The sequence below is a fragment of the Mchenga conophoros genome, linkage group LG14 (assembly GCF_057382185.1).
Source record: "Mchenga conophoros isolate Kocher_MC1m ecotype Shallow Benthic linkage group LG14, M_conophoros_male_GT1.1, whole genome shotgun sequence".
NCBI lineage: Eukaryota > Metazoa > Chordata > Actinopteri > Cichliformes > Cichlidae > Mchenga > Mchenga conophoros.
The window spans coordinates 3,430,808-3,451,330 of record NC_140539.1 but is presented as its reverse complement, the minus strand read 5'-3'; positions in this window follow the sequence as shown (position 1 = coordinate 3,451,330).

Sequence of the window (20,523 nt, the reverse complement as noted above, 5' to 3'; positions counted from 1 at the left end):
CAGAGCGGTCTCTCCCCGATCTGAAGGACAAGTACATCTCCATGGTACTAGTTTAGATCGCCATTCTGCAATATGCTATAACTATAGAATAACCTGCAATATGTGCATTTCACTACATGCAAAATTCATCAAGTGAAAAGTAATCATTTAAATGGAGCTGATGGCAAAAAAAAATGTAATTACCCTACATGTAATAAAAGCTTCCCAAGTGTTCACCACAAAGTGAGCTACTCTGTTGTGCATATGTTAGCTCATTGTCACCTATGTCTAATCTAGCTCTTTGATATGACACATATCCGTTCATCATTCTCAGATAGTGAAAGTTGAACTGCAATTGGCTGTGGTGTAGCAGGAACTGTTCTAAGTCAGGTTGAAATAATTTGCCAGTAGTTGAGTGCATCCTATAGCTCTCTCCATGTGTGGATAGATTTTATGAACATCAAAATCATGACAATGAATTCATGAAGAAATATAGTCGTGTAGCTTACATTGAAATACAGGCACAGTGTGAAGGAAGGTGGGGTGGGCCTGAGTAATTAGTATTCATTTCATGATTTAGAAAACAGCGGCATGCTGGGACGTTTACAGAAAGATACACACACAGCAGATACACAGAGACACACACACACAAACAAACACACACACACACACACCTCTTCTTCTTCCACTATTTAACAATACAAATTAGATCAGATTAAAGCATACGATTTCCTGTTGCTTGTCTTTTATTCTTATTTTCCTGCAGTTTGCTGAACTGCTGGAAAAGTAATGTCTTCACCTTTTTTTCCGTTTCTTACTGGCTGAAGGATTTTAAAATGTTATCATTTACATAGTTAAATGAATATCGCCGACATTCTTGAAATAATATTTTCTATTATCTGACAATCACAGGTGGTGGAGGAATTTTTAGAACCAATACTTCACCAAAAGAAGCAATAAAATGAAAACATTTCACTAAAACAAAAATTTGATTACGGCAAATATAATGTATAAATGCTCACAATTAAACATAATAATTCTGAAGAAAATGTTCCATGTTTATTTTAATACATAAATAACAAAAAAATAATAGCTAGATGGAAAGATTTGAACACCATTGGTAACTGAAACCACTAATGGAAAATGAAGTGTTGGCAAAACAGCTGATTAAACATATTGGTTGCATATTTGTAAAACCAAGAGATTTCTAAAGAGATCCTAATCTGAAAGCTAGCTAGGCCTGCACCTGTTCAACTGGCCTGATTTATTAAAATGGATTTAGTGTTTCCACTCCATCACAACTTTCCTTGATAATATGCCTAGGAGTTATTAAATCATTTTTACACTATAATCTAACTCATCTGCATTGGATAGGGTAGTCGAGGTGGTTAGCAAGAGAACAATGTATCCGTTATCTACTATCTGTTACAACGTAGCTGTTTCCACACAAAACACATGTTCAGAAATTATACGTCATAGCTGCAGTGTTTCTGTGAAAACCTTTAAAGGTTATCTATAGATTATCATAGCCTACACAGAAATGAGGGACATTATTTGAGGAAAACCTTGACCCCTGTTTCAATCCACGGGGTCAACGTGGACACTGTGGAGGACTATAAATACCTTGGAGTACACAGAGACAATAAACTGGACTGGGTTAGAAACACCACTGCACTTTACAGGACGGACTGAGATTACCAAAAAGCACCACTGAACGACACAGGAAATCATTCCTGCCCGTGGCCATCGCCCTGTACAACTCCTCCATCTAACACACTGTAAACACTGCAATCGTTACACCCTTTTTGCGCACACTCCATTCTACTCAGTAATGTTGCTGTCAGTATTCTTGATATTTATTTATAATCACCTCTGTCAATCCTTGATATTTATTATTGAGTGAGTTGTATATATTGTGCTATTTCTTAAATCTGTAAATCTGTAACATATTGTATTGTTAAATAGTTTAGTCTGTTACTGTTACTGTACTGGAGCAACTGTAACCCACATAATTTCATTAGGGATTAATGAAGTATGCTGATTCTGATAACCACCCACTTTCATCTTGTGTGTCACAATGTAAGACTGAACACTTTATAGAGGCCCATGAAAAGTACAAAGTTAATGTGGTCCTAATTATAGAGTTTAAGTTGTTCCCTCAATGGCCTCTCTGTGCGGTTCTTTAATGTTATTCATTCTTGTCTCTGTATCTCTTTGCTTCAGTTACTGTTTATCACTTCTTATTTTCTTAAGCTAGTCATTTGTCTCCTGTTTCTTGCCTTTATTTGAGTTTCTTTTTTTATCATTTGTATCATATCATTTTAGCCAAGCCTTGCTCACTAGCTGTGTCTACACCTCCCCTAATTCCCTTGTGTGTATTTGTAACCTGTATCCTTTGTTCTTTTTCAGCTTGTTCAGTACCGTCCCCTCATTTCTTCCCTGTTCTTTGTAGATGTAAAGATTTTGGTGTTTATTTTTTCCTCTTTGGACATTTGCTGTATTCCATCAGGGATTTCTGCATTAATCCTGATTAAAGGTTAATATTCTACACTTTATGACAGATCACTAATGCTCATGCAAATGCAAAAAGCTGTTGTTACACAAATTCCACAGGCCATACATAAACCATTAATTTTTGTAAAAAACACACTACTCTGGTGTAGAGTTAAGATGCAGACTCACATTACAAACATGTTCTTTGCAAATTCCAAATTTTGTTACTTTTCTTGGTAATATATGAAAAAGTATGTCACAGTAGAACACAGGTTTAATTACTGAGGTTTTTTGTTTCTTTGTTTGTTTTGTATTAAATAAAACAGATGCCTTTTCCAGTTAAACCCAGCAAACTATAAAAAGGGGAAAAGAACAAGCAGCCTGTGGTCAGTCTTTCCCTTAACACAAAAGTTTTGTGAACCTGACATAGGTGATGTTGCAAACTTTTTTGCAACATCACCTATCGATGTGCCATACTGGGGGAGCTGGACTACCTGCAGAATCTGAATGGACTTCTTGTTCTGTCTCATATCAGTGATCACGTTGATCATGTCTCTGATCAATAAATCAATTTACTCTGCCTTACTGAAACCTGGTTACAACAGGATGATTATGTACGTTTAAATGAATCAACACTCCTGAGCAGATTTCTCCTGTATTGGCTTCACTTCATTGGCTTCCTGTTAAATCCAGAATTTTAACTCCTGCTCCTCACATACAAGGTCTTGAATAATCAGGCCCCATCTTATCTTAATGACCATATAATACCATATCACCCTATTAGAGCATTTCGCTCTCGCACTGCAGGCTTACTTGTTGTTCCTAGAGTATTTAAAAGTAGAATGGGAGGGAGAGCCTTCAGTTTTCAGGCCCCTCTTCTGTGGAACCAGCTTCCAGCTTGGATTCGGGAGACAGACACTATCTCTACTTTTAAGATTAACCCTCTCAGGCTCAAATTAAACTTTTTGTTGCTAATGCACAACCAAGTCCTGCAGTGGTACTTCTGAGTAAAAAAAAACCTCATAAAATATGTATGTGGGGTAATCAGGTTGTTAGTTTTTAACTGTTGCAAATCGGCAACGTCTGCCTTGGGAGGGTTAAGCTTCAAACTTTCCTTTTTGCTAAAGCATATAGTTAGGGCTGGACCAGGTGACCCTGACTCCACCCTTAGTTGTGCTGCAATAGATGTAGGCTGCTCGGGGATTCCCATGACACATTGAGTATTTCCTCTTCAGTCACCTCTCTGCATTGAATCACACTTCTTATTAATCTCTGTCTCTCTTCCACAGCATGTCTTTATCCTGTCTTCCTTCTCTCTAGCCGCCCCTCCCTGAGCCTGGTTCTGTCGGAGGTTTCTTCCTGTTAAAAGGGAGTTTTTCCTTCCCACTGTTGCCAAAGTGCTTGCTGATAGGGGGTCATATGATTGTTGGGTTTCTCTCTGTATGCACTATTGTAGGGTCTACCTTACAATATAAAGCACCTTGAGGTGACTGATGTTGTGATTTGTATAAATAAAATTGAATTGAATATTGTTATTAGTTACAAGGACACTGGCAAAAGGCCAAACTAATTTTAAATTTTTGTTCTGTTTTGTTTGTTATTAAAAGCCATTTAGCACCGAGAGCTTTAATATGTAGAACCAAATGTCAGAGATTCCAAACAATTTCAGGTTTGTCACCAAGGATGTTAAAGTTATTTTCTGTTGTTTTGTTTTCTTTTGTGGTCTATCTATGCTCTATGTGTCTTATCTGTCTAAGAGTTTATATTTTAAAGCTAAATCTCATCATTTTACAATTCATGTTGTTCAGTGACAGTGCTGGAGCCCAAATATTTATTTTTTCACAAAAGTAAGATTTTAGATGAATAATGAATAATGGTGAGACAGTGTGCAGAGATTATAATACATATTTTATCCTTTAAAATTTGTTTTTAAAGACAAATATAGCAAATCAAAATGTAATAATGCTTTATTATAGCACTATTATCACATTAAACTTAATCTTAAACAAATTAAAGTAACTAAAAAAAAGTCAAGCTAATGTTGAATTGACATCTTTCAATGTTTATATTAATTAAATAACCATGACTTTTTTATGAATCATATCTGATGAATTGCAATTACAATGAAATGTTTTTATCCCCCTAAATTTTTTTCACAGTAAAGATTTAAAAAATAAACCACCTTTTTATGTGAAGTGACCCATAAAAATCCATAATTGCAATTGATATCATCAAAAATGAACAGTAGATTGCTGTGATTACAATCCTTGTTACTAGTTTTGCCAGGGTATTTTCACTTTTTATTGGTGTTATATAATTTTATTACATTAAATATGGTTTCCATGCACCCATCTTCTTCTGCTTATCTGGGGCCAGGTCGCTGGGGCAGCAGCTTAAGCAGAGAAGCCCAGACCTCCCTCTCCCTGGCCACCCCCTCCAGCTTGTCTGGGGCAAAACCAAACTGTTCCCAGGCCAGCCGAGAGATGTAATCTCTCCACGGTGTCCTGGATCTGCATCCTCCCGATGCGACATGCCCGGGACACCTCACCCAGGAGGAGCCCAGGAGGCATCCTTATCAGATGCCTGAACCACCTCAACTGGCTCCTTTCAATGTGGAGGAGCAGCAGCTCTACTCTGAGCCCCTCCCAGATGGCTGAGGTTCCCACCGGAAAGGAGATAGGACTGTCGATCTCCTGTTTGCTTTTCCCATCACTCGTGAACAAGACCACGAGATACTAAAACTCCTCCAATAGGGTCAAGAACTCGTCCCTGACCCGAAGTGGGCACTCCAGCCTTTTCCAGCTGAGGACCATGGCCTCAGATTTGTAGGTGCTGATTCTCAGTCCCACCGCTTCACACTCGGCCGTGAACCATTCCAGTGTGAGCTGGAGGCCATCACCCGATGAACAGACCCACATCATCTGAGAAAACTAGAGATGAGATTCTGAGACCACTGAAGTGAAAGCCTTCCGCCACTTGGCTACACCTAGATATTCTGTCCATAAAAATTACAAACAGAAACAGTGGCAAAGGGCAGCCCTGGCAGAGTCCATCACCCACTGGAGAAGAGTCTAGCTTATGCGGACCAAGCTGCAACGGTTGTATAAGGATCCAATGGTCCGTAGCAATGGGCCAGACACGCCATGTTCCCGAAGCACCTCCCACAGGACACCCCGAGGGACACGGTCAAATGCCTTCTCCATGTCCACAAAGCACATGTAGACTGGTTGGGCAAACTTCCATTCACCCTCAAGTATCTTCGGGAGGATAAAGAGCTGGTCCAGTGTTAAACGACCAGGACGAAAACTGCATTGAGGTTCAACTATCCTCCGGACTCTCCTTTCCAGCACCCTGGCATAGACTTTCCCAGGGAGGCTGAGGAGTGTGCTCCCCCTATAATTTGAACACACCCTCCGGTGCCGCTTCTTAAAATACCTGAATTAATTTGTGAGATGTTATGAGATTTGTGTGGCTTTTATACATATTTCTGGATGTCAGGGGGGCAGTTTAAACTCTTAAAATCAGAGTTGAGACCACATCTGAAGAGGCAGAGAAATCATTTCGGCAAGCCGACTGACCTGGAGCAGTGTCCAGCTGTGTGTCTGTGGTAAAATAGTATTATTTTACTAGTTCCACTTGATTATCTATTCAAGACCAGTGTGTGATTTGAGTTATGAGGGCGCGTGTTGCCAAATGCTTTGATCTGATTGGTCAGATCTGTTTATTAAGATTTGAAAAATACCTTTTTTTGTCACTATAGCAGACCATCTTCCTTCATCTCACCTTATCACTAGCAACCTCCTGTGTCACACTAACCCACAGCATGTCCTCCTTTACTATCCATGGAAGCTGCACCCCAACCACTTTCAGCCCAACCACTCTTGATAGCAGAGTCGGGCTAAAAAAAATCAATAAAACTTACATCTTTGGTGAAAACAGCTGCATTAAAGACATTTTTAATGCACAAAATATTTGCACAGATTTCAAGCATTCAGTGTGCCGTGGGCCTTAATGCAGGTATGGTTGGATTATTGAAGGTATGGTTCATATTTACTTTTTTTGAGCGTCTTATTATTTTGTACTTTTTTGTCTTTGTTGTTTATTTTCTGTATTTTATTTTACTTTCATGAGTTATTATTGTATAATAACATTAGATGTAAATAAATCACATCTTATATTGTCTTATCTTATCTTACTGTTCACCTGTTTTTGCAAAACTAAAAAATGCTGACCAGTAAAAATGGCTCAGACTAGCCTTTGCTCTCTCTCTCTCTGTTTCTCTCGTTCTCCCTATACACATGCACACAGGCGTGCACATGCACATAATTCACTATCTTTCTGCTCTGTATCAGCCCCAACAGCAGGAACGTGGATACTCAGTGGCCCATGACTATCAGTGAACAGGACAAACAAAATTAATTAAAGTGCCATCATAAGTGACACCTTGCTGTCACCTGGTGCACAGAGGTAGAAAAGTGTCAGGAAACGATGCGCTGTCATGTGAGCTACATAGAGCCAAATCGCCTCATCAAATATGCATTCATATGTAATCACGCAAACAGCAAGGTAACACTGTCCATGGCTCATTCAAATTAAGAATTTTCAATTTATCTTGTGCACACGGATATATGCCCAGTTAATTTTTTTTTAATTTTCATAGGACCTTCACCTTAAAAACCCTTTATTTATCTGAGATAATGATAATATTGTTTATCACTGAATCTGAACCAGAGTTCACAGATTACACGTGCACAGACTCCACTAACAAAATGAAGGATTCCTGCAGCTCCCATGGTACCAAATGATAATCCTTGGTGCTTCATTACTCACTCTTAATCCACTGTTCATTACCCTCAACATAGCCTTTGTCAGTCCCCAACTGGCCAATGTAAGTAAAGATATATCATATCTCCATTTCCAGTCACATCCTTAAAACCATTTGGCAGCAGTCATCATCGTCACTGAAAAGTCACGATGCCTAGCTCCTGTAAATGGACAAAAGAAGAGGAGGAGGGGATGGACAGATTGGAAAGAGGAAGGGACAGCGGAGGCAAAACGACAAGCTGACTTCATATCAGTGCCAAGATTACTACCGCTGAAAGCTGAGGTGCAAAGAGTTGTGGGTAATTGTCATGTTTTTCATTAGTGGTTAGATGAGGATCTGGAGATGAGGGAGGAAATGGCCTCATCATCATCGCTTTGTGTGTATTTGTGCTTGTGTGTATGGGAGCAGGCCTGTGCGTTTGCAGATCACACCCTTGATCACAACCGTCCCCGTTCACTGCAAAGGGAACAAATTGTTCCCCCTTTCTTTCTGATGGCAGGCTATATTCCACCATTACCTCGGAACATTGAAAGAAACAAGCTACCGTGAATGACGAGCCAAAAGATTTCAGGAAGAGCATGAGATGGAGCAGAAAAGGCGAAAAAAAACATGGTGGAGGGGTGGGTGGTTGTAAGCTTTGGGTGGGGGGGTGAGGCCAAAAATAAGACAGGAGATGAGGAAAGAAAATGAAAAGAAATGTCTGCCAAAATTGTGATGAGACACTACAATCACACAGGCTTGGATGAGGAGGGGAAATTAGAGCAGAGGAGAATTGAAAAGGAAACACAGACAGGAAGAGGGGAGCAGAAAGACAGAGAGAGAAAATGAGAAGATCGGAAGAGAGAATGAGTGAGAAGTCACACAGAGAAGTGTTAAAGTGTTCTTTCTGTAACTTTTTAGGATATATTTTAACCACAGAAGAGTGCTCTCTAGCGATTAAACCGGTTATTGTTACAGCAATAATGAATATTGCTTTCTCCTATAAAGTCCCCTCAGCTGAATTTGTGTCCTGCTCAAATGAGCACCAAGGACTTTTGTTCAGTAAGGGCAGAACAGCATAAACTTCTTCTTTTTCCCAGTTGAACACAAAAAGCTTAAAGCAAGCTACTAGCTAGTTTAGTGGATTATCTATGCTGGCTTTACCTTGTCAATTAGCTACCAAACAGTATCAAAATGAAAGTTTGTTAGCCTAGCACCAGATTAGTTGTGCCCTCCTACATACTGGCAATGTGTCCAGATTTAAGGAATGTGCTTTAGCAAGTTTCTGTATCTCTCTGGTCATTTTGTGTCTCTGGGGTTGTTTTGTACCTTCGATAAGTCATTTGTATCTCTTTGGACTCATCTGTATCTTATCTTTTGTTATGTATTTATCTACTTCTGTGGTGATTATTAAACTGTTGGGACCTGCGTGGGCTGGTTCAAAAAAGTAAGAAAGGCAACACTGGCCTGGAAAAATGTTACACCCCTATGATTAGAAGAACAATTACATTTGCAGTTTATAAAGAATTACAATTTCACTTTGTTTTGATATCACTAACTTGGTACACAGCTGAGATTGATGAAAATCGCAGCGCCTCTTCTTTCTCAGGAGACTGAAAAGATTTGGCATGAGCCCCCGCATCCTCAGGACCTTCTACTGCTGTGCCATTGAGAGCATCGTCACCGGATGCATCACCACCTGGTAAGGTAACAGCACCACTTACAACTGCAAAGCTCTCCAGAGAGCAGTGCGGTATGCCGAAAGGATAACTGGAGGTGAGCTTCCCTCCCTGCAGGACATTTACAGGAAGCGGTGCCTGAGGAAAGCGGGGAGGATCATCAAAGATTCCAGTCACCCCAGCATAAACTGTTCAGACTACTTCCATCAGGCAGGAGGTTCTGCAGTATCCAGTCCCGAACCAGCAGACTGAGAGACAACTCTTTCCATCAGGCCATCAGACTGCTGAACACTTCATAGACGCCTCACCCTTACTACTGGAACTTCAACATTATGCACTCCATATGTATCTTTTTGCACAATATCCATCTGCTAATCGCTGTATATTCAATCTTATTTTATTTTATATATATGTATACACATACGTATGTACATATATATTTGGTATACATATTCAGTAATGTGCATACATCCTTATTTTTGTACATATATTTATTGTTATAATTCTCAGATTCCCATTCTTATATTTTGCTTTGTTCTTATGTTATTTGTACTTTTGCACACCTCTGTTGCTTGTGAAGCTCGCACACAAGAATTTCACTCGCATGTGCTGTACCAATGTACCTGCACATGTGATGTGACAATAAAAGTGATTTGATTTGAATATTTGCTTTTGGACAAATGAGAAGTTACCAGATAATATTTTTTTTTCTTATTTCATGAAGATATTACCCAGATATTTCACTTGAACTATAATAATCACAGGCATTCACTCTTTGAAAACCATCTGCATTCAACTTTGTAGATGTCTCTCACCATCTTACCATACATTCTTCACATCAGATTTGCTAGGTGACAAAGTTTCTTGGAATTATATTTAATTACATTTTCATTAAGTGTATTTTGGACCTTTATGTTACAAACATGTCAAACTATTATAAATGACTAAGCCACTCATATGTTTTGTCCTTTTATTTTTATGAAAATGTTGCTTTGTGCAGTGTAATTCTGCTCATTGTTTGTGTGGGAAGCCTGTTTTTGCTAGTGGGCAGGGTTTAGAAGGATAAGGTAAACTGACAAACATAAAAGTCCTTATCAGCACTTCTCTCCTCTTTTTTACCCCTCTGTCCCTCCATCCCACCATCTCTTTGCAGTGTTAGCACAACAGCTTCAGAGGTTACCACTCAATTAAGCCTGGCTGTTCATTTACAGCCATGACAAAGGCTACTGTCTCTCTTCCTACCCTCTCTCTCCCTCTCTGCTAACCAAACTTATAATTACAGTGTTGGACAGCGCAATCCAAACTGACCCACTGTAAAATATAGCCATCCATTTGGCCCTTATCCCTTCATCGCTATTTCTCCTCCAATAGGGCCATTGGATGTTGCTCACCCCAAGCCCCTTTTCGATCACTGCAGGCCATTTCACCCCCCCTCACCTCAACTGCCACGCTGCAAAACGTCAAGATGAGGAATATCAGTAAGCACTATCTCCCTGTAATGAATTACTTTCACTTTTAACCCCAGACAGATATCCACTTGAACTTACCACTACAAATCATCTTTTTTTTTTTTGTGGTGCTGGTGGGGGCTTACTCTGATTCATATTGCACCTACACACCTCTGATGATTTTGCCACGTTAAAACTACATATACTAAATTAAAATATGAAGTCAGCCCATTCACAAGTTGCTGCTGCAAGCATCTGTGTGATGGGTTGATCGGTAGGAGACTGAGGTCGATATGAGGGGGGTCTGCAGGGCTATTTATGGTATATTTATAGAAAAAAACACTGACTACACAGCTACATGAGGCTTTTTGGTCATCTTCAGTAGCTCCCTTGTGGCTTGCACAAAACATAAATTTAAATATAGCAATGAAAAATAGATCGTTTTGTTTGTTTTTTTAATAAAACTTATTCTTCATATTCTCCTATTTTAAAAAAGACGGAGCCTACACATCAAATTTTAAAGTGTCTATCACCTGGCACCTTATCCTTTGCTGAATCTGACGATGGCTATCATGTCTGACAGCCCCACAGTTGTGTGATGGTCAATAGGCAGGACGGACTCAAACATAGACTCAGAAAGCAGGTTAAGTGAGTTTATATGTACTGTACGTTGCAGTTTAACCATTTACAAAATCTTCAAGCTGGGATTAATCCACAGTCTCTATTCAGAAAACAGTCATCAGATAGTGGGTCCTTTAGTTTAATCCATGGTTCTCTCTGTGACGTAACACTAAGGTAGGGGAAAAGCAGACTGGAGGACCATGACAGGTTGGTCCAAGATAGGTCTTTCCACAGTACGATAATCCCAAGCACACCTGCAAATCTACAACAGATTGACTGACAAAGACAAGAACCGACAGGTTTTAATGTCCCAGTCCAGGTCCAGAAGTCAACCTGACAAAATGTTGGGGAAGGATCTAAAGAGAGCTGTGAATGCAGACTGGAGAAACCAGAGATCAAACTACCAGCTAGTGGTGAGCAATACTGCAAATTTTGGTATCGATCCGATACCAAGTAAATTAAAAGCAGTTTTGCCAATACCAATACAGATACTGATACTTTTAACCTATAAAGGTTATGCCTTTAATCTGTGGCTGCTCTTGTCTCAGATTTATGTTCTTCTAATATGTTTCTTTAGGAAGCAGCTTCAGAACTTCATCTGCTACCAACAATCACTTTGACTGATGTTAACATTGTAGTGACCTGTAAGAGTTTTATGCATTTTATTTCTCCCACATGAGTTTATATTAATTTATTTTAAAATGTGGACATTTGTGATATAATACTGTGTATTTATCGTGTGTAACATGCACATGAGTGGGTCAAACCAGATCAAAAAGATTGTCCATCGAATGTTATCAGCCTTAAGTTACTTTTAAATACTTACATTTATCAGTTTTGTTTAGCGAGTTATCCCTTTGTAAAACTGTAGTTTATTGTTGCTGCAGTCATTAAAAGACACTGACCAAACAATAATGAAAAATAAATGGGCTGAATTTGCATGTTTACTATTTTTAAACATTTATTTTAAAACACATGAAAGAGATATTTCTATGCACACCGTAATAATACTGCTTGAAATAAATTCATCCTCATATGTATTGGCCTGTTGGCCGGCCTTTTGACAGTTTTTAACAGTAAAGAAAAAAGAGTATTTTTATGCAAGCATTGGTTCCTTTTCAATCAGGCAGTAAAGTAGCAACTTTTCTAAAAGATCCTAAGGTGTTATATAAAATGAGAAGATAATATGGAATAACAAGACGGTGTTCTTTCACATGCACACATATAGAACAAGGACAAGTGCTGCGGTTGCAGCTGTCCATAGGACACGCAGCTCCATATGCCCTAGCCAGTGGGAGAGTGGTGGTCCTCCCAGGCCAGCTAATCAATCACAGAGCACCTCCCCCCCTCCCTCCCTCCTGTAGAGGTCATCCCAGCTCCACAGGGCAGGGTGCAGAGTCCAGAGCGCTGTGCCAATAATCACCATTTCAGCTGAGGTATAGTTTATTCCAGTTCACCATCTCAAGTGATGGAAGGTCAAAAGAAAGAGGGACAAATAATGGAAATAAGTTTTGAGCTAAACATTTAGATGATCTGCACGAGTGACGACTCTTTTAAAACACTCATAAAGTTTGATGTTTTTTCACATCTTAACCACATGTTAGTACCCACATACTCCTCTTTTGAGTTATGCTAAATCGATCGAACAGGATAATTTACTGATCCAATTAATTTTTTATACCTTGAAGCTTCACTAGTACTTTACTTTTGAGTAAATTTAAAGAGATAAAGAAAAAAGAAATATTTGTAATTAGGTCTATCAAATTTATTTTATTTTATATATTGATGTTTTCACATGTGAAATCTGGATACTGCCACGAGAATCCGGTCTGATCATTGTCTGAAGTTCCCCTTCTCACAAAGTTCATAAAAATGCACTGCATATGGAGTTTTTGCATATCAATATTATTTTGCACCATCTGGAAATGATTTAAAGGATGATGTTGACTTTCTGTTTAGACACTTCCTGTTATATTTTTTCGTGATTAGTCTGTTTGCTTCTTGTCTATGTCACACAACAGAACACACCTTTCACAAGTTTTCGCCGAGTTTCGTAAAGTTTTGAAACTGGATTTTTTGGAAACCCGTATTCAAAGGCTGTGGATAATTCAGATCCCTCTTTCGCCTCAGTGCTGATCTGATTTAATTTTTAATTTAATACTATTCTAAAAAAAAAATCAATATTATATTTTTTCCTGTGGCCCTAATGCTCCTTTGTAGCCAATGGCCTCTATTTCTGTGCTCACTGTCTTGTTCTGTGCGAAGGATTTCCTTCTTTCTTTCTTCATTTGTTTACTGAATACTGCTTCTCTTTCTGCTCACTGCAGCCTACATGTCTCTACGCAGCAGCTGCTGAGTCACATGACAGCAGTACAATAAAACCAAGCAGGGCAAAGTAGGAGGAGGAGGAGCAAAGTGTGCATGCACAGACACCTTACTTTTGATGATTTCTGTGTGTCCTGCATTTGGATCCTCCTCCAGTATGGCTTCTTTTTTATGTGTCTCGCTCGTGTCCGAGGTAGGCTCGGCTAGCATGAGGGGTCTAGCCTACAGACTGGATACAGCGTGTAGTCTTACCGCTATGCTATCCAGCTGCTATACACAGCAGCATGTAGTGGTAGGCTCCACAGCCTGGAAGTCTCACTTTTCTACTCTCCCAGAGTACTCAGTGCACTTAATACAACATGCCACATTCACACAAGCACTTTCTTCTACTAACTAACATCCATTCATACTCTGATGGACGCATGGAAGAGCAACTTAGGGTTAACATCTTGTCCAGGGGTATTTGACATGCAGACTTTGGGATCAAACTACCAACCTTCCAATCAGTAGATGACCTTCTCTACCGCCTGAGCTACAGCCTTACTTACCTTGGCCTCAGCTAATTCTGCCGCTCCTCTCCCACTGTGCTGCCAGTTGTGTTTCTGCAATCAGGTCCCACATTAAAACCATCGTCCATGTGCTGAGTCCAAATCTTGCATTTGCTTAAACATGACAATATGTGCACATGTGATGTGCACAGTCATCAAGTGTACCTATCATACTTCATGATTGTGCACTTTCCATGTGGAAAGCAGAATCTCAATTACATTTCAAAATTAAATATTAAATACTAAATAAATATTAATATTAAAACCACAATTCTTGAAAAACACTTAACGCTATGCTTGCAAACAAGGGTTTCTCTATCAAATACTGAGTCATGGGGATCAAAACATTATTTCAGTCAATGATATGTAAGGCAATTTATAACTTTTATGCAATGTGTTTTTCTGGATTTTTGGTTAATAGTCGATGTCTCTCCATTAAAATGAAACTATCATAAAAATCTGAAACTTCCTAAATTATCAAATTTACAAATTTAACAGGTGATCAAATAATTGTTTCCCCCAGTCTACGTCCTTGGTGGATGTAATTACACTCTTGTTTTTTGGAAGTTTTCGGCTTTAATTTTTGTGGTTTTTTTGCTCGACTGATACAGCTTCTTGTCTTAGACAAACTTAAGGTGAACTTTAGTAGTATGCTGATTGCAGTGAGCACACGCCTGCTGTTTTACAGTGTTTTCACTCACTAACACATGCATGGTGATGCTCAGTGCACAAGACTGGTAATTTGCACCTTTATTATTATTATTTATTGATTAAATCTGTTTCTCAAACAACTTTAGACATAAGGGGGTGTTGTTTTCTAGATGCCTTATTAATGAATATTTTTCACATTTTAACTAAATCTCAGCATTGTTTAGTTATTAGAAAGTGTTTCTTTTCAATATCTTTTCAATTAGTTTTTGCTAAGTGGATCAATTCCTTCATGTGCTCATTATAAAGACTATATCTGTGTCCTGTTTAATACGTCTTTATTGACATCATCATTTTTTTACATTTCTTTTGATGGTTTCATGGGATCTGATTTTACTGGTTTAAAAGATATTTCTTTAATGCCTGTAGACAAATAGACAAGTTCAAATTCAAATCCATGACTACAGCTAATTCTCTTCCAAGAAGTTCACATAGAGGGTCATCTGACTGCTACTCCTACCAGTGTCACATCCATCTGGCCTGAGAGGTGTAATAGCCCTACTAATCTTCCAATAATAGCAGTGGGACTGGGGACATGTCAAGAGGGCACCACAGACCCACATTCCCCCAAAATCAATACTCTACACCCCTGAGGGGGAATCCTGCTACCCAAGGGGATGTCAATACAGTCGATTGGGTATTAAAGAACATTTCATCAGCCTGTGTGACAGCAAAAGACAGAGGGATTGTGTGCTAAGGGTCACGGAGGGCATCCATGGAAACCCATGTATATTAAGCCCCTCAGGAAGCTCGAAAGATGGTGTCCAGCCCCCCCAGACTATCAACAGACTCCATCACAAACTGTGTTGTCTTATGTCACAGCAGTATAGATGCTGATTTTATTCTAAGTAGTAAACAGCTGAAATAAATTAAAGGAATACTTTGAAAAACATTTGATCTCAATGGGAAAAAGATCATGCTGGACATCTATACCGATATGGACGAGGTAATGTGTTAAAAATGAAAGGGTGCCACATCATTTGATGGAAATTAAAGTCATCAACCTATACAGGGCTGAATTCAAAGACACTCTGAAAATTAATGAATGGAGTAACAAAGCTAAACTATAAAGAGTAGGTGGGTTACAATGAGCAAGGGTTCAAGGTATATCTTGCAGTAGGTGTACACAGACTGATGCTGAATGCAAAGGAAAATAATAGCACCCTTCAGAAATATGAGAAAAACACTGAGAGGATAAAGTGACTCTGCTACACCGCTGGGGTATTTCACTGTTTGTTCGTTAATGCCGTTAAGCTTGTTAAAAACATTTGCAAGAAACCCAGTTATACTTTGGTTTGTCTCACACACATACATGCATGCACACACACACAGAAATAGATAAATAAAGTCAAACTATATTTAACTGAATTCAAGGGATCTCCAGCTGATACGTTTCCCCTCATTATTCCATAAAAAAGATAAAGAGATGAAAGACAGAATTGATTGCTCAAGAAGAAGAGAATTTGATTAGAGCTTGCCAGAAATGATCTGATGGAGCCTGTGTAGTTCTTGTAAAACTTTGCATAGAGGGAACAGCCACAATATAAAACGTACCAGATAGGAAGAGAAAAGTATAGAGAAAGGAAAGGAACAGCTCATGAGCCGGAGCATACAACATCATCTGTCAAACATGGTGGAGGAAAATGGCATGGACATGTGTGGCTGCCAGTGGAACTGTGGTGCTAGTGATTAATGATGATGTGACTGCTTATAGAAATGGTACGACGCATTCTTAGGTGCACACAGTTTTATCAGGAAACAAATTAGCACAAATTATTATTAGCAAATTCTAACCATGCGCTAATTTGCCAGCATTATAAAAACCAAAACAGAAACTGGCTTTCTTCCATTTGCAACAGGAATGTGCTGCTGTTGCAACTTTTCTTACCACAATTATAATGCAGTGTTTGTTCCACTTTAAAAAAAAAAACCCTGCATCAGGATTTTGCTTGTTCTCACCCAGCCAAGGCCACAGGATTGGCAGTGTTCTTGCTGTGCCCGCTGCCTCTGTGCCCTGCTGCCCTCCTGCCTAGCCACCACCATCTGTTCCCTGGCACAGCCCTCAGCTCCTGTGAAAGGCAGGCCGAGATTGCTGATACCCTCACACCATAAACAAAGGAGGAGGGAGGAAGTGTGTGTGTGTGTGTGTGTGTGTGTGTGTGTGTGTGTGTGTGTGTGTGTGTGTGTGTGTGTGTGTGTGTGTGTGTGTGTGTGTGTAGATCAACTTTTTTATCACACTCTGCTTGCAAAAAGTTCTTGAAAATAAATTGAAAAACTCCAATTTTCAGCTTAAAAATTGAGATTTAAATTCAGCTGATCACTCAAGATCATCTTCATGCGGACCCCTGGACTGCGCTGCTGCTATTTTAAGATCACTCCAGTCCTGTAATGTCCTCTTGTAGTTGTACCTCTGCAATGCATGCTGAATCTCCACAAGTGAATATCATTTTTGGGAAATAGACACAGGGAGTCAAGAGGAGGAAAATCAGGCCAGGTGGCAAGTGGAGATTGTATGCATTTAAAAAAATCTGTATTTTCGGCGTACTCTGAGCTAGTACATGATGGCACTGTACACAGCAAAGTTAAGGCAAGTTAAGGCCTGATGCATCTCACTTCGATGAGATCACAGTTGAATCCTCTGACAAAAGTGTCATTCTGAGGATTTAATTTAATTAAAAGTGCATAACCCAGTGAATGTTGAAAAAGTGATGAGAATGCTCCTTCTCCTTGTATGCTTTCTGTTTTTCAGTCTGAGGTCCGTGGAGAAACCTCACAGCACACAGTGCATGTCAGAAGAGTGATCTAAAAATAGCAGTCGCCCAGGAATTTGTTTGAACATTCCCAAGAAGATTTTCTTAAACTGATGCTTTGCCATATTTGATTTAGATGATTTTTATGGATAAAGTTCCATAAAATTCTGATCACACTGATCACACTGACTAGATCTATACATGCGCAGTTCATCCTCAGCCATCAACCAGCCATCAACAGCACACAGCAGGACAGAAGTGTGCATATTAAAACAGTACCATGTATAAAGCCATGGCTTGAAGTAATGTGAAATGTGAATGGTGTAAATTGGAATAATGACAAACAACAATGGTAATGATTGGCATCATTAGGAAATTGGTTGATATGTTATATACCGCAGTGATAACGCACTATATTTGTGTGCATCTTGTCTAATGCCTAGACGTTTACATCTGGGACAGCAGCATCTCTGTAAAGCGTGACACCAAGGCCACAGAACTCATTTTCCCCTCACCTGCTTAGACTCTTGACCTTTAACCTTCAAGGTCAAAATATTTTCTCCATAAGGCTCTGTGTCCCAAATGGGGAGAGCGTCTTTTGTAACCACCCCAGCTCTCATCTGTCACCTCTTTTGTTTTAACCTCTTTGGCCATCACTCCTGGGAGGGTGGGGGTGGGGCTTTATTTTATGGCCCTGATGTGTTATGGGTACTGGTGGGAGGACAAGGATAGGTGGGGCTACAAATCTCTGACTAGAACCTAAAGCTGTCAGTGGTGCCCTAGGGGCCCTCAGGCGTCAGCCAGCACGGTCACCTTGAATTGGTGGGAGAATGAGATGATGACGCGCACACGCACGTACACCAGAGCGAGATGGCAAATAGAGAAGATCTCGCCATCTCCACACATGCATGCACATCAACAGGCAAACACACATGCCTCTCAAGCCTGTCTGAAACTTGATTAATATTCTAGAAGAAAGGAGGGAGGCCACCATGTGTTTACACAGATTACTGTAGACCCCCCCCCCACACCACCGCCCCCACTTTCGTTCTGGGAGGTCTCTTTTCTCTCCCAGTTTGCTCTCGGCTGAGTGGAGCTGTGGCCGTGATAACCAGATAAAGATGACTGTAATGCATTTGTTAACGAAATTGATGCTTCTTCTCCTAGGTGCAGGCTGGAGAGAATGCCCCCCCACCCCCTCCCTCACCACCACCACTCAACCCATCCTCATCATCAAGATCATCACTATCATCCCCCAGCTGGGCTCAGAATAACCCTGCACCCTGTGAGGTGTCGGTCAAGAGGGCGGAGTTGGGGAAGTTGTGGATGGATTGATGGTGGTGGAGAGTTGTTAAGGTGTCAATAGGATGGCCCAGCGGCCTTTTGCAGTGTGGGGTCACTCCACACCACCCATTTTCCCACTCACCAGCTCTCCCGCTCGGTGGCAGCTGTATGGGTAGTGCATCCTTCACGAGCACTGCAGGGGGTAAAGGTGGGTGATAGCATGCATAAATGAGTGCATATTGAAGTGTGTGTGTGTGTGTGTGTGTGTGTGTGTGTGTGTGTGTGTGTGTGTGTGTGTGTGTGTGTGTGTGTGTGTGTGTGCAAGAGAGAGAGAGAGAGAGAAGGTTGGAATTGTTGTTACACAAACATTTTTCTGAGGCACAGCTGCTTTTCAGTGGCAGAGTTAACATTCAGATTGACATTGAATTTATACTTGTGTGTTAAATCTGTGCTGTCGTTTGGTCATAAGTTGTTAAAACCAATAAAATTTAACTTGGGGTTTAGTTAAAGACAGCAAAAGTTAACACACAAATTGCAGATGGTTGTATAGTCATGCCTCATTTAATTAGTGATGAACTAACAACAACAAAGGTCAGCTGCACTGTACACACCTCCCCCAAACACCAGCCATCAGCTTGGTAACACTTCTGGGTATTTATTTAGAGTTAACAAAACAAAGCCTAAATTAAAATGAATATGGAGGGAGCCAAAACTCAGCGTTCATCGGGACGTGCTAACCATGAGTCTAGAACCACAAGTTCATTTTGTTTTAATTTCTATCAAGTAACTTTGCCTCAAAACATTTATGTATTGACTTATAAAGCTTTTTACAGGTTACAGTATACTAAGTTTCACAACATCAAGGCATCATTTTCCACCAGAAGACAAACACCACATTAGCTTACATTATACGGTCGATATAGTTAGCCAAGGGAAATGACGATGTATACATATTTACTAACAAAAAGTTTAGTAGATATTTCTATCAGCACTCAGTTGAACCTTACATGAATCTTAGCTATGCATTGTTTTTTCTCAATCTGGCTCTTACATACCAGATGATAGGCTATTACAGTAACAAGCATCCTGGTCTCTTTCTGGTCAAAGGTAGTTCTTCCCCACTATCTTCAAGTCCTGCTCATAAAGGACCATCTGATTGTTCAAATTTTCTCTGAATTAAATTTCTATTCAGCTCTAAGTAATCAACAAGCAGAAAGTCCAAACAGACAACTAAATTGATAAACATTTCATTATCATTTTTCTTTACACTATTAAACCTAGTTTTAGCCATGTTTCATTGTTCCCAGATCACAACAGTTATTTCAGTAACAGTACTATGATTTTATTGTCTTCTATATGTAACATCTTCAAATGCTGTCTGCCCATTACACAGCCATGTTCAGTCAGGTGATATTTAACAATCCTGCAATAATATTCAGCTCCAAGAAGTTCAATACTGAAGGAGCTCAGGACAATAATGAATAAAACATCTTCAAGTTAAAAAGAAAAAAACACCTGTTAACAATCAGCTCAACATGAAGCAGTTAAGTTAGTACTGGAAAGAAAAGCAGAATGGTCATATTTAAAGATGTGCGTCTGGAAATAAATGGATAGGATCTGATCTCAGCCGTCCATTGGTAGCTAGAAGGACGTTCTACATCAAGAGTGCTTGTGTGAGGGGAAGACTAGGAAGATAAGTACATCTATTTAAGTACATCTATCTAAACATGAAATCATTCACCACTGTTGTTGCTTTGACTGTATTTATCTTGTTACTGTTGCAGATTTAGTTGAGTAAAATGCATTTTTGTTACTGGTATGAGAGTAATTCTTCAAAGCTATGTTTGCTCAGTACACACTAAAACGCCAAGCTGGCGCGTTCAG